General features: G+C 44.6%; 1 protein-coding gene across 1 annotated transcript in view; it reads left to right on the forward strand.

Annotated features, from left to right (window-relative positions):
- LCA5L (lebercilin LCA5 like) overlaps positions 1-14630 on the forward strand; it is a 280078-nt gene that overhangs the window by 19945 nt on the left and 245503 nt on the right. The gene's annotated exons all lie outside the window — the stretch shown is intronic.

Raw genomic sequence — 14630 nt, forward strand, 5'->3', positions numbered from 1 at the left:
GAGGAAAAGAAAAGAGAGATAAACAGAGTGGGAGCAGGAGGGACATACGGCCGGATTCAGCCACAATGCCAACTTTATTTGTATTATTCACTCTTTTATAAAGCAGGGTTGTTTAACAAGCAGGATATTTTAAGCTTAGTTCTCCAACATGTCCTTTCACAATAGATAGCAATAGTATGTGCCCTTGAATAGATAGCGATAGTATGCGTCCTTGAGCCACAAGCCTTCAACAACAAGGGTGAGACAGGTGGGCCACGGTTGGAAGAGTCAACAGAGAGCCACTGCTCGATCCATTAACCCCTTCCTGGCACGCGGCTCCCAACACTGCCTCCAGGCAGGGCTATCTGCCCATGGATGTTGGAAAGAGGAGCCATCCCTCACTGGGAGCCTTGGTGTGGGCCCCTCCTCCGTTGGGAAAGGAGCATGAAAATGTCTCTTAAGAATTCCCAGATTTGGGCATCTGGGTGGCTTAGTCCATTAAGCATCTGCATTGGGCTTAGGTCATGATCCCAGGATCTTGGGATCAAGCCCAGAGTAGGGCTCCCTACTCATTGGGGAGTCTGCTTCTCCCTCTGCCGTTCCCCCTGCCTGTGCTCCTCCCTTTCTCCCTCTCTCTCTCTCTCTCTCTCTTTCTCTCTGTCAAATATATAAATAAAATCTTTAAAAAAAAAAAAAAAAAGAAGGACGAAAGAAATCTCAGGTCCCCCCAACCCCCATGATCATGCCATTGAGCTCCCTGTGTGCCCTTCCAGCCTTCACTCCTGCTGCCCCAAGCCCGAAGCTCCAAGCTGGCATTTCTGGTTGGCCATGTGAAAATCTTCCCCAGCCTTCCAGCACCTTCTGGTGCCTGGATCTAGTTCTTCCTGTGGCCCTACTGCACTTTTGCACTAAAATTTCATGAGGTTTACTAAATTAAACTCTGCTGTTAACGATTATGGGCCAAACCTTCATGTGCTACACTGTCCCCACCTGCCTGCCTATGGAGGCGGAAGTCCCAGCATGATTACATTGTGGGGTTTCTGCCTCCCTCCACCCCCATGTGTGCTTCCTGGTCAGGAGGAGATTGTACTTAGGCAGGGAAGGCCTGAGCTTCGTTCTGGGCAAGAGCCGGTCTCGAAAACCAGCTCTGCCCTTGCTACTTACATCGCCCCGAGTGAGTTACTTAACCTCTACAGGCTCGGGTTGGCAGACAGGCAACCACAACAGCCAACCATCCAGTTACATTTGAGTTCCAGATAAGCAACAAATCATTTTAGTACAGATATGTCTCAAATATTGCATGGGATACACTCATACTAAAAAAAAATATATATATATATATATATATATACATTGCTTATCTGAGTATGTGGGGCATATTTATACAAAAATAATTATTCGCTGATTATCTGAAATTAACTGGTTGTTCTCTATTTTATATGGAAAACCTGAAAGCCCCCTGTTTTCATCAATAAGGTGAAGATAATAATTGAACTTATCAGGGCCCCCGGGTGACTCAGCTGGTTAAGCCTCTGACTCTTAATTTCGACTCAGGTCATGATCTCAGGGTTGGGAGATACAGCTCCACACTGGGCTGAGGGCTGATGGTGGGGGTGTGGAGCCTGTTTAAGGTCCTCCTGCTCACGTTCTCTCTCTCAAAAAAAAAAATTGAACTTACCCTTCTCAGAGTTACTGCGTGGAAGTTATGAAATAATGCCTGTCAAGCAATGGTGCACAGAGACCAAATGTTTACACGACTGTGTAGGCTGAAACGTTTTTCCTTCATTTCAACCACCAGATGGCACTGCAGGGTGACGAGCCGAAAAAGCAGGAATTGGACATAAAATTTTACCTTAATTAGGTCTGGGTTTGGTTCCCTCCCCACCCCTCCCCACGCAGGCTCTGGCGCAAGCACACACACAGACAACTCATTTTGTTCAGAGAGGTTGGGTGACTCAGTAATTCTATGAATGCTCACCCTTAAATTGGAACATTTAAAAAGAAGACTAAATTATACTAATTATAAAAATCTATGAATGATTATTCTCCAGCCATATTTTTTTTTCTTGAATAAAATGAGATTGTGTTTCTACTTTCATAATTCAGGCTAAAATTAGCCAGAACATTCTTTGCACTCTACAAAAGAAGGGATCTCTTTTCTTATTTGTTTACAACGTATCTTTATTACCTAGAACACTACCAGAATAGAATAAATTCTCAACAAAGAATGAATGAATGCATGCATGCATGAATGCATGCCAGGTGTTATTATTAAGAAAGTAAATCTAACCTCTGTAGCTTGGCCTGAAACTTTTTAGAAGTTGGAATGACATAGCCCAATTTAAAACAGAAGCACATATTTATTTACATTTAGAAAGAGGTCTTTGTTTTGTTTTTTTTTAATTTTTTTTTTCTATTTTTATTTATGATAGTCACAGAGAGAGAGAGAGGCAGAGACACAGGCAGAGGGAGAAACAGGCTCCATGCACCGGGAGCCCGACGTGGGATTCGATCCCGGGTCTCCAGGATTGCGCCCTGGGCCAAAGGCAGGCGCCAAACCGCTGCGCCACCCAGGGATCCCAGAAAGAGGTCTTTGCAGCACCAGAGATTATCAACTGTGTGTGTTAAAAGAGAAAATCAAATACTCTTCTTAGGAAGAAAAAAAGGGCAACTAGAACAAAGAGTTCACATTTTCAACAGCTCTATTTCTGCTTATTCTATTCTCAATATGAAGATAAAGGGTTTTATTTTTCCCTCCAGTGGGAGAAAAAGCACAACCAAGGCAGATATTTAAGATCTAGTGCTCAGGAGACACAGCATGCACCAAGCCACAAACTGGCCAAAAATAAAAGTATTTTTCCAGGCCAATGCATCAAGAAAAACACTAAATAATTTATTTTTCGGTTCTTTTTTTTTTTAATTTTTTTTTCTGTTCTATTAATAAATAAGGCACACACACACACAAAACATTGATCAACAAAACAGAAGAAGAAAAGGAGCATTTCCAAACACTGAGCCCTATTTGCCTTTCAAAGTTTAACATAAAGAAAATTTCACAGGATAACCAAATATATGTATTATTTTAGTAGGAAAGAAATTCATGATCATAATAAATCACGCCAGCATCACAGGAATAGACACAATAACTTCCCAGTGGGGGCCAAGATATTGAAAGTAGATAGAAGAATCACCTTCAGTGCCCGTGGTTCACACCAGTGCTATCTGGTATTGATTCCTAAAACACAGTATTTACAGCTAAAATGAATATCTAGATTTATCATGAAAACAGAAAGTTCTTCATGAGAAAGGATTGCTTAGTTATAATGAAGCTCAATCTGTCTGAATCTGTCTCTTTTTAAGAATATTTGCCTCACCCCATCTTCCCACCTCTCAGAAATAAGTTTTCCCCCCAAACACTCTGGAATCAGTAAATGAAAGCTCAGCACAGCAGAGGTCCACGTGGCAAACCTGCAGAGGAACCCGGATGGATTTCTTATCCCACATGCCTGGAGCCCAGAGCCAAGAGCACGTCCCAGAGCCAGGCCGTTGGGCTGCATCCTACCTGCCAACTCGGGTTCTTTGGCTGCAAACAGCGTCTAACTCTCGGTCACAAGCAAAATGTGGGGGAGCAGCAGCCAGCTCTAAGAATGGACAGATCTGAGACCCGGGCTTGGAAGCAGGGCCAGAACCTGGTGTTTAATGCAGGTCTCAGCCGTGGAGTGAATGTGCTCCGCCACTGTTTTCCATCCGTGAATGATTCCCGTCAAGAGGGAAGTCCCAGGAGGAGTCCGCTTGGCCAAGTTTGGGCCGAGTACCTGCCCCCTCGCTGGAGTTGGCAGGACACCTCAACTGACAAACTCATCAAGGCCACACACGTGGAGGAGAAGTATTTTTCCAAAAGGGATTCTGTGTTGTTAAGAAGTCTGAACAGATCCTGGACGGCCAGAACATGAACAAATACACCACTGTGCTGAATTGGGGAAACCACTGTCTGTCTCCCCAGAGGCCTGCCTACCTGAAGAGTAGACAACCCAGCCTCTTGGAAACGTTCCATAGGCATGTCCACCTCTCACACATTCTTCCCTGAAAGAAGGTGAGAGATCTGGAAAGAGAGAGTGAGGGAGAAACACAACCTGCTTGGCTCTGCTCCATCAGAACACACTTTCAGGCTGGCCTGATCCCAGGCACCTACTGACACCACACACTCCTGTCTTCCCTGCAGTGAGCTCACCTAGATCCAGCTCAGGCCAGGTCTGGGGCCTCTAAACTCTCTTGGGGAGTAATTTCTGGACTTTCCAAATGGCAGGACATAAAGCAGAGCAGGCTCCTTACTGAGACCAGCTGGGTACATGTCGCCTTGCACACCTCTTTCCCAAGGCGGCTTGTAGTGGACACTGGAGTGGGCTACCCAGATCTTCCCCAGCTGCCAGGAGTGTTGCTGCGGGGGTCACAGTTGGTTATGTCCCCTGGAATGGCCCTCAGCCCGAGGCAGCTGTCTCATCTAAAGCTTCACTCCCCTTCCAGGGGCAGCCCTTACCTAATGACCCACAGGTACGGAGGGAACAAAGGTCCAGCCCTACATCTCGATTCAGGACACCTCTGAAGGGCCATCCCACCTTCTTGGTGCCATAGGTTGGCTGAGGCTTCTGTTATGACCACATTGCTCTCAGTTTCCCCCTGGACCTGGTCCCGCTTCCCCATTCCCTGCCAAGTGCAGGTCCAGAGAGCACCTAGTGAAGCTCTGCACACAGCCCTCCATCTCTGCATTTGGCTGATGACAGTTCGGACTGGACACAGGGAGCAGACTAAAAGGGGAGTAGGAAGTTGGACCATCCACGGTCCACTGGTGGTATGGCCTGCACATGGTGGTAGGTGCAGCCAACAGCCCCTAGAACAGTTCAACATCCTGGGATAGTTTAATTCCAGATGCACTGTGCCACCCTGAAAGGGTTATAAGATGAGATCAACCAACGCCACCTGTACCCCTGATCGTGGACTTCTCACCTCCAGAACTGTGAGACAGCACCTTGCCATCGTTTAAATTACCAGACTCACTGTGCTTTGTTATAGCAGCCCTAAGCATTGGTGCATCACGTGTGGATTCCTTGGCCTTGAGGAAGAGCTTTTACAGTGGGGAAGGCCAGGTGGAAACATGAAATTGCCTTCAGGCCAAGATAGCAAAAACAGTATTTCCCAGGAGAAATGACCTTTAAAGACCCTGCGGAGGTGATGGACTCTGCTATCTTGCCTATTTCATTCACCGTTTGGGCCCCTTCCAAATCATAGAGATTTGGGGAGGCAAAAGTAAACTACCGCAAGTCCCCCCCCCCCCCCCCCCCGCCACCCAGAAGCCTAGAAGCCTGAAGACAGCTGTTGTGCCAGATGTGGTCTCTTTTCTAGAGCTAGTTAGCATCGATGTGGTACACAGCCACTGATTTGATGGATGCGTTATTTTCCATCTTTATCAGGAAGGAGGATTAGAAGCAGTTTATATTCACATGGGATAGTATTTATTTTTAGCTCAGCACTGGGGCTCTATTAATTCTCCTGCCTTGTGCCATAATATAATCCCAAAAGACCTGGACCATCTGTACATTCCTCAGAGCATCACATTGGTCCACTATATAGATGACACGTTAAATAGACTGAGTGAACAAAAGTGGCAAGTATGTTGGAGTTCTTTGTGAGACACACATGTTCCAGAAGGTGGGAGGAAATTCTATGAAATTGAGGGACCTTAGGGCATCAGTGAATTTTTAAGGGTCCAGTGGTCTGGGGCTTGCTGGGACTTCCCCTCTAAAGAAAAAGATGAGTTATTGTATCTCATACTTCCCACCTCTGAGAAGGGAGCACAGGCCTGGTGGACCTGTCTGGGTTCTGGATGTAGCATATTCCAAACTTCGGATAAATTGCCCAACACATTTACTATGTGACAGGGAAGGTGCCAGCCTTCAGCAAAGCTAGAGAAGAAAAGGGCGCAGGAGCAGGTCCAAGCTGTGGTGAAAATGTGCCCATATGCCTGGTAAAGCCTGTGTATCTGCGGTGAGAAAGCACACCATGTACCATTTAGGATGAGCCCCAGTGGGAGAATTGCAGTGTAGACCCTTAGCATCCTAGGGCAAGATCATGCCAACTGCAGAAGAGAGTATATGCTATGTGAGGAAAAGCTTTTGTCCTGCTGTCACATCCTAATAGACACTGAAGACATGGCCATGGGCACAACTGCCCACCACAACGTGGGTTCTGTCAGGACCCACAAACTTAAAAGGTCAGACAAGCAATTAAAAAATAATTCTTGGGGACACCTAGGTGGCTCAGCGGTTGAGCGTCTGCCTTCCGCCCAGGGCATGACCCTGGGGTCCCGGGATCAACTCCCACATCCAGCTCCCCCCAGAGAGCCTGCTTCTTCTCCCTCTGCCTGTGTCTCTGCCTCTCTCTGTGTGTCTCTCATGAATAAATAAATAAAACTTTTTTTAAAATGATTTTTATTATGGAAGTGGAGCCTGTAGATGAGGTACCAGCATGGGCTCCAACTCACAGGCTAATCTAGCTACAGCTACAGCTACAGCTACTGCTGAATGTCAAACCTGTAAGCAACAGAGACCAATCCTGAACTCTCAGTATGGTACCATCAGTCACAAACCAACTAGCCATCCTGGAAAGGAATGACTCACCTTGATGGGCATTGACTCATATACCAATATGGGTTGGCCTTTCGGGTCCATAGGGCTTTAGGCATCATCACTAGCTGAGGGTTTAAAGGATATTTGATCCATCCATACAAATCCTACAAAATATTCCATTGGACCCAGGAACCCACTTTACAGTAAAGCAAGCTTGACAGTGAGAATGACCATGAATTCACTGGTCCTATCACATATTAATCCATCCTGAAGTTTCTGACCCCATAGCACAATGGAACAACCCTTTAAAGGCACAGGTCAATTGTCAGCTTGGAAATAATAGACTGCAAGGGGGTACGGGGGCAGGGGCGGGCATGCCCTCCAGGATTCCATATTCCCTTTAAATCAACAACCAAAGCACGATACTGTGTCCTCCAGTGGGTATTACCTATAAGCATGGGAATCAAAGGCAGAAGTGGCACGGGCCCTACTTACCATCACTTCCAATGACTCCCTTAGGGTATTTTGCTTCCCATCACTGCAATTCTGGACTCTGCAGGAAGAGGTCCTCCTTCCCAGAGGGGACTATTTCCCCTAAGGGACATAGCGAGAGTCTCAAGCTACGACAGTCTCCCTGATAATTCAGGCTTTTTGTGCCATATGACCAGTAGACAAAGAAAGGCATCACCATTCTGGCAGGACTAATTGACATTGATCATAAAAAAGAGGCTTCCATTACACTCAGAAAATAGGAAGAACACTTTGTCACTCATACAACTCTCTGGGGTGCCTATTGGTACTCCTTTGTCCAATTTTTATAGTAAATGGAGTGGTGCGGCAGCCATGGATTAAGGAGAGTGTGGTGTCTAGGGGCTAAAACCCTCCAGGGTGGAGAGTCTAAGTCACCACCATCCTAGAGCGCATTGGCCTAGACCTAAAGGTGCTAGCGGAGGGTAAGGAAGGAGGATCAAGACTATAGTAGAGGGAAAGAGGTAACCAATATTATCATGTCCCAAGATGGCCTCGGCATGGGGACAGAATTTTATCTCAACAAACTTCCTGATGTAGGTTTCTCCGGAGAGGGACCAACCGGAATCCTGGAGGAGCTTCTCCCAGCTAGAGAGAGCTCATTACTTTAGTGCCACTTGATCCAAGGGGTGCAGTAGGATTATCGCAGATACTGTGGTGTGCTGACCACCGCCTGTCCTCAGTTCAAAGCACTCATGCCTTTGGACACGAAAATGTTTCCTGCTCATGACTCAGAGCTGACTTGCTCTTCAAGTTTGTTCCTGGCCGAAGGGAGCTACCTTACCCAAGATTTGTCCCCTCTCTAGAGGCAGCCAGCATCCAGCGCCTCATGGACGCTGGGATATAAAGGCCTGGCTCCCTTGTGTTAATTCAAGGTATTCCTCAGATGCCTTCCAAACCCTCCTGTCACCACCTGCACACAAGTCTCCATCTCAAAGTCTGTCTCCTGGGAATCCTGGCCTTGCAAGGTCTATAAGCCAGAATTTGAACTTCAGGCTCATCTCCAAGACTCATTCTCTCAACCATATCAACCATGAACTAATAGTTTGATGTCTATCTGACTCAACTATTTGTTTTTCAGGTATTCAAAATTCAGAAGGGGAGTGCATCTGAGAAACCCCAACACACCTGATTCCCCCGTTTGCTGGTTCTATAACTTCGAGGAGGTTGCTTGACTTTTCAGAGCTTCTCATCTAAAGCAATGATGCGACAATGGTCTACAACCCACTCGGTTGTAATTATTAGATGGTACATTCGGTGTAAATTACTTAGCACACTGCCTAGCATAGAGCGAGAATTCTCAAACTGCCAGTGTCTCAATCCATAAAGCTCAAGTGGACAACGGATGAAACATTCCTTATTTTTATGTTTGTTATGTCTGAATTTAACTTCTATCTCAAGGTCTTCCCTATTCCGTCCTAGAAGAATATTCAATCTTGGTAATTTAGGGTCAACTCAGCTGTGTCTGAGTAAACTCAGTCAACTAGGGCTTCATTCCCTCCTCCCTCATCCCAGGGTGGGATCTGGTTTCCATGGGTCTTCGAGAGCATCATGGATAAGTGGGAGATCCTGGGGCTCAAGTGTCATTCACCAGGGCTGGTATCCGCTGAGACATATGATGCCTTACCTGGTTCTTGGCCAGCATCACCCTTAAGCGTCTTCATTTTCTCTGGTCACTGATGGTTTGAACCATAAAATTCTCAAGGGCAGCTTCACTGGTTAAGAGATGAGGCTTTCAAGCCAGTCCTACATATAAGTCTGAGCTCTGCTGTTCACTGAGAGATTTCAGTCAAGCTTTTTAACCTCCTAGTTTTAGATTTCTCTTTGGTAAAGAGCATTCCTTCTCCCAGGGTGTGGACACGAAAGAGACAATGAAGGAAGTCAGCCAGCCTGGTGGAATAACCGGGGCTCATGATGTGTGGCCTGCACCCTGAGCATCCATCCCAAGGCACATTCCCAGCAACATTCGTGGACTGAAGACTCTCATTGGATTGAGTGATGCTTTGCTAATGCTGCTTACTTTCGCGGACATTTCTTCGTGGATGCATATGGGGATGGGGGGGCCTCAAAATTTACATTGCTTTCCTAAGACTCTTGACCTCCATCTGAAGGTGCCATGGGCCAGGTGGGAAGGGACCTTTCCCATGTTAGAACACTGAAGCAAATGCACCATAATGCTGCATGTGCAATAAGAGTGACATTGGGCCATTTGGGCAATCTACGTCTTAAAGTGACACACATTTCAGCGTCAGCTCTGAAGCCCACCTCCCACATGGCATCCTTTGTTGACACTCCAAGAGCATGTGAGCTGGAGGCTCGAGTACAACAGAAGCTCACATAACACATCTTTGTTTCTCATAGATATGTCTGTCGATGTCATAGAGCCATAGCTGGCCAGTAATGAATTCAGCGCCCACAAAATTTTTCTCCTGTCTTGCTGTCTAGGGTGCTAATGCCCAAACCTGCAAACTATGAAGTCACTCCAAAATGATTCCTTCTTCTTTCTTGGTAGGGTGCTCTCATTCCCCATTAGCAGAATATTTAGGAAGGTAACTAACACATTGACTTCATTTGCCTTCTAGTTATGCCTCAATAAATTGTTCTTCCAACATCTGCAAATTTAAAATAAAATCATTTTAAGGGTTAGATTTGCTCCATCAGCCTATAATTCGTATAGTGAGCCCAGAACTGAAACAAACAATACATACTCAGGAAGAAATGTGAAGCGCTTTTACTTACCTTCTCCAAACTGCCTTGCTCTTCCATTCATCCCAAAACTTCTCGAAACTCATCTTCATTTCTACCTCTCTGACTTCTTCTGCCACTTTTTCTTTATGACTGTTATTATTAATTATAATTAATAAAATTACTGATTATACTAATAACACATCAGACGAAATCTCACAATTGAAAATTGTGACATTTGAAATTGAAAATTTCAGACATTGAAATTTTGAAAATTTCAAATTGAAAATTTGAATTGAAATTGAAAATTGAATTGAAAATTCAGACATTTCAGAGAACACCAAAGTTGCCTTTGCTCACCACCCCCAACACAATAATAGCTAATGTGCGTGGAATCTTTACTATGTGCCAGCCCCCTTTATGCGACTTATTACGCCTACTAAGTTCATCTACTTCACTCAGTGGTTTTAAAACATATAGGTACTGCTATTTATATCATATTGAGATGAGGAACTTGAGGCCCAGAGAAGGTAGGTAACTCACCCAAAGTCACACAGCCAGTACAAAGCAAAGCCTGGATTTGAGCCCCAGTGAGGGTGTTCCAGAGGCCATGTCTTAACAGAAGAATTGACCTCCCCAAATCCAGTGGCTTTCTTAAGGATCACTGCTACCATGTGGTCTGATTTCCTTCCGATTTTCCTTGCATTCACATAAATCTTTTGGGCGCCTGTGAAAAGATGAAACTTTATTACAACCTATTTTCTTGCTCCCAAGGGCTTTCCGCCTCGTTCTTTGCAAATGCTACAGCAAGTTCCATCATATGGATACGTCTGGTTTGTTCAGGTTTCTGCTATTCGTGAACACTTAAAACTTGTTTTTTTTCCATGAAAAATAAAGCTTCATGGGAACTTCACTGTATATCTCTCTATGCAAAGTGACATCAAGTAGACATCAAGAGACGACATTGCAGGATAAAATGTTTCTCCCGCCTACCTGTCATAGAGCTACTCCCTTGACTCTGCCATGACAACTACCCCTCCTCTGCCCACCCCACTGAAGCAGCACCTACTGAAGTCATCAGAGACCACCTGGTGGTCACCAACATTATGTTCTGTCTCCCAGTATCCCATGGCAGGGAAGAAGCCATCTCCTTCCCAAAGCCCTTCCTTGATTTCCAGCACCTACAACGTCTCAGTTCCTCCACCTCTCTGCTATTTTTTCTCAATCTCTTTTGTGTAGTGGTTCTCAGACTTTGGTGAACACAGAATCACCTGGAGAGCATAGGAAGTGTGGGACCCCGGCGTCCACCCTGCAGAGAATGCAATGCAGCCGATCCTAGTAGGGACAAGGAATGTGCATTTCCACAGGTCCTGGGGAGTTGTGGTGCAAGCCAAGGTGATTCTGATGCAGGCAACCCACAGAGAAGCACTGGGCTGGTTTGTGAAGTCCTGACAGAAAATGACATGTGGCTCACTGGAGCTAAGTACTCCCATCCTGACCTCCATGTCCTGCTCTCTGATTACTTAGCCTCAAGAACACAGCTCTGTAAGCAAGTGCTTCACTCCCCCATAGAGAGCCACATGAATCATATGTGCATGAATAATAGAAGAGACACCACCACCCTGAGCAAAACTGAAGATCCCATTAGTTATGCTACCAAATTCAGAGTCTCAAAGTAGAGCCCCCCAGACCTGTTTAAGTGCCAACAAGCTGAGTATTCTCCTTGCTTTACTACATTTTGCATTTGAATGCAAAAAATGGGTGCTCACCAGCTCTAATAAGCTACATGAAGTTCAGTTTGAAATAGGAAGGATAGGGATCCCTGGGTGGTGTAGCGGTTTGGCGCCTGCCTTTGGCCCAGGGCGCGATCCTGGAGACCCGGGATCGAATCCCACGTCGGGCTTCCGGTGCATGGAGCCTGCTTCTCCCTCTGCCTATGTCTCTGCCTCTCTCTCTCTCTCTCTCTCTGTGACTATCATAAATAAATAAAAATTTAAAAAAAATGAAATAGGAAGGATAATCTCATTTCCAATTACAGTACATTATAACAATGATTATAGTACTGGTTCCACATGTTCCGTGACAATTATCTTTGTGACATTTAAGCCACTTAATTCTGCAAACGTCCTTAATGACAATATAACAAGGAAGAATCAACTTTCTTTTTAAAAAAAATTGGCTTTATCAAGGTACAATTTACATGCAATGATATGCGCCCATTTTGAGTGCACATTTTAATGCACTTTGAAAGATTTATATGCTTGTATAACCACCTGCAATAGGCTGACCAGTGCCCGCCCCCCGAAAGATGTCTATGTCTTAATCCCCAGAACCTGTCACTATGTTATCTTATATGAGGGGATATCCCAACTTAGGGGTAGACAAGATGGCCCTCCCCAAAGGCAGAGCTATGGGTTTGAGCCACCGAGGCTGCCTCTTAAGTTTGTAACCTAATGGACTTTGTCCCATTAGATCCTAAATTGCTTGGGACCAGTGGTTTCTCTTTTCCTTTCATTTTCTCCCCTTTTGAATAGGAGTGTCTATAACTGTCATGCTTGGCCCACTATAGTACTTTGGGAGCAGACAACTCAGTCTTTAACTTCACAGATGGAGGGGCATTCTACCCCTAGATGGACCTACCCAGAGCCTCACCCATACCTGACTTCAATGATTCAGATGATCTGATGAGACAGATGGGGTTTTGGACTTGAGTTGATGCTATAATGACTTGAGAACAGAGACTTTGGGATAAGGTGACTTCATGGCGCATGGGGGACTTACATGAATCTTTGGGGGTCTGAGGGCAGAGATGTCCATATCCTGAACCCCTGGCCACTCAGGGCAACCACACAGTAGCCTGAAGACAGCTGCTGTGCCAGATGTGGTCTCTTTTCTACAGCCAGGTAGGTGAGATTCATCTTTTCCAGATTTCACATCAAGGAAATCATATAGTATTATTAACACTCTCGTGTCTGGTTTATTTTGCTAAGGATCATGTTTTTGAGATTTGTCCATATCAAGTGTATCAGGAGTTTGTTCACTTTTTATTTCTAAGTATTGTTGCATTGCATGAATATACCAAAATGTATTTATCCATTTTCCTATTTATGGACATTTGAGTATTCTGGTTTGGGCTACTCTAAATAAAAACAGCTATAACGTCCTATCCCAGCCTTTGTGTGGGCAGATAAATGCTATTTTTAAATTTGAGAAAACTGAACAACAGAAGTGAATTGATTAGCAAACTATTCCCACTTAAGTCAGAATCACATGGAAAGATTACATATCTCATTTAAGGCTAAAAACTAGAGGCACCTGGATGGCTAAGTCGGCTAAGCTCCAACTCTTGATTTTGGCTCAGATCGTGATCTCAGGGTCCTGAGATCGAGCCATAAACCCTGCATTGGGCTCTGCACTCAGCACTGATTCCGATCAAGATTCTCTTTCCCTCTCCCTTGTCTTCTGTCTCTCCCCCCATTTGTGCTCTCTCTCAAATAAATGAGTAAAATAAAAATATATTTTTATTTTATATGAATTATAATATATATTATTTCTATTTACTGTTTATTATATATTTATTATAATATATTTATTATTTTTATTATATATATATAAAAAGCTGAAAACTAATAGAATGCTTTTGGAATATAAAAGTGTTTCTGGGGGATCCCTGGGTGGTGCAGCGGTTTGGCGCCTGCCTTTGGCCCAGGGCGCGATCCTGGAGACCCAGGATTGAATCCCACGTCGGGCTCCCGGTGCATGGAGCCTGCTTCTCCCTCTGCCTGTGTCTCTGCCTCTCTCTCTCTCTCTGTGACTATCATAAATAGATAAAAATTTTAAAAAATAAAAAATAAAATAAATAAAAGTGTTTCTGTAAAGATTCCTGGAAGGACACTCGAAGCTCTAATTCCCATAATCCAGAGAGAAGTCACATCAATCTGGATTATAGAATAATGCAAAAAGAAATTCATATTTTATTATTTCTAAGTGTATAAAATAAATGAGATTATCTGCCTTAAAAATGTTTCTAGGAAAAGACCCCCTGGTACTTACTTAATACTCAATTATACCCCATTGTAATTTACCCTTGACTTCTTAATCACTTAAACATCCTCTCTGGGATTTTGATTACACTGTTAATTTGCTTGGCAAACAGTTCCTTCAGAGTATAGCAGGAAACAAGAACGGGACACTTAGAGGTATAACAAATCCCTAGCTAATGAGGCCCAATTAATGAAGCTTTAACTTTAGATGAGCATAATCAGGATGTCACCAGCCCAGCCAATGAGAAGCCACTACTTCCAGCTCCCACTTTACACCAATGGGCGTTCTGTTTACAAGGGCCCCTGCCCACCCTCTTTCCTCTCCACCAGAGCCTCCTGGCCTTTGCTCTCCACACTTCCCTAGGGTTGCTTGTTTGTCCTGAGTTGCAATTCTTTGCTATCCAGATAAACCCATTTTTGCTGGTCAAAAAACTGACAGTTTTATTTTTAAGGTTAACATTACATTCACCTAAAGCCAGCTAGTTTAAGAGCTCTCTCCCTTAATTAGCCAGGGGTATGAGAGAGGATTTTATGCCGATTAGTGAAGGGGACCAGAGTATGCTGCCCCAAAATACCCCGCTTTGGCATATTGATAATTTTGAATTAGAGGAACTTGAGAAATAGCCAGAGTGAGAAGGACACTCTTGCTCTCCTTTGTCTCCCTGAGAGGAGGATACAGATTTCCCTGTGAAAGGTATGATCGCTCTCTGTTAGCAGGAGGGTGGAAGGCATTCTAATCACCCTCAGAGACAGGAAATTTAGGGTCAGGAAA

This window comes from Vulpes vulpes, chromosome 15 (genome assembly GCF_048418805.1).
Source record: "Vulpes vulpes isolate BD-2025 chromosome 15, VulVul3, whole genome shotgun sequence".
Classification (NCBI taxonomy): Eukaryota; Metazoa; Chordata; class Mammalia; order Carnivora; family Canidae; genus Vulpes; species Vulpes vulpes.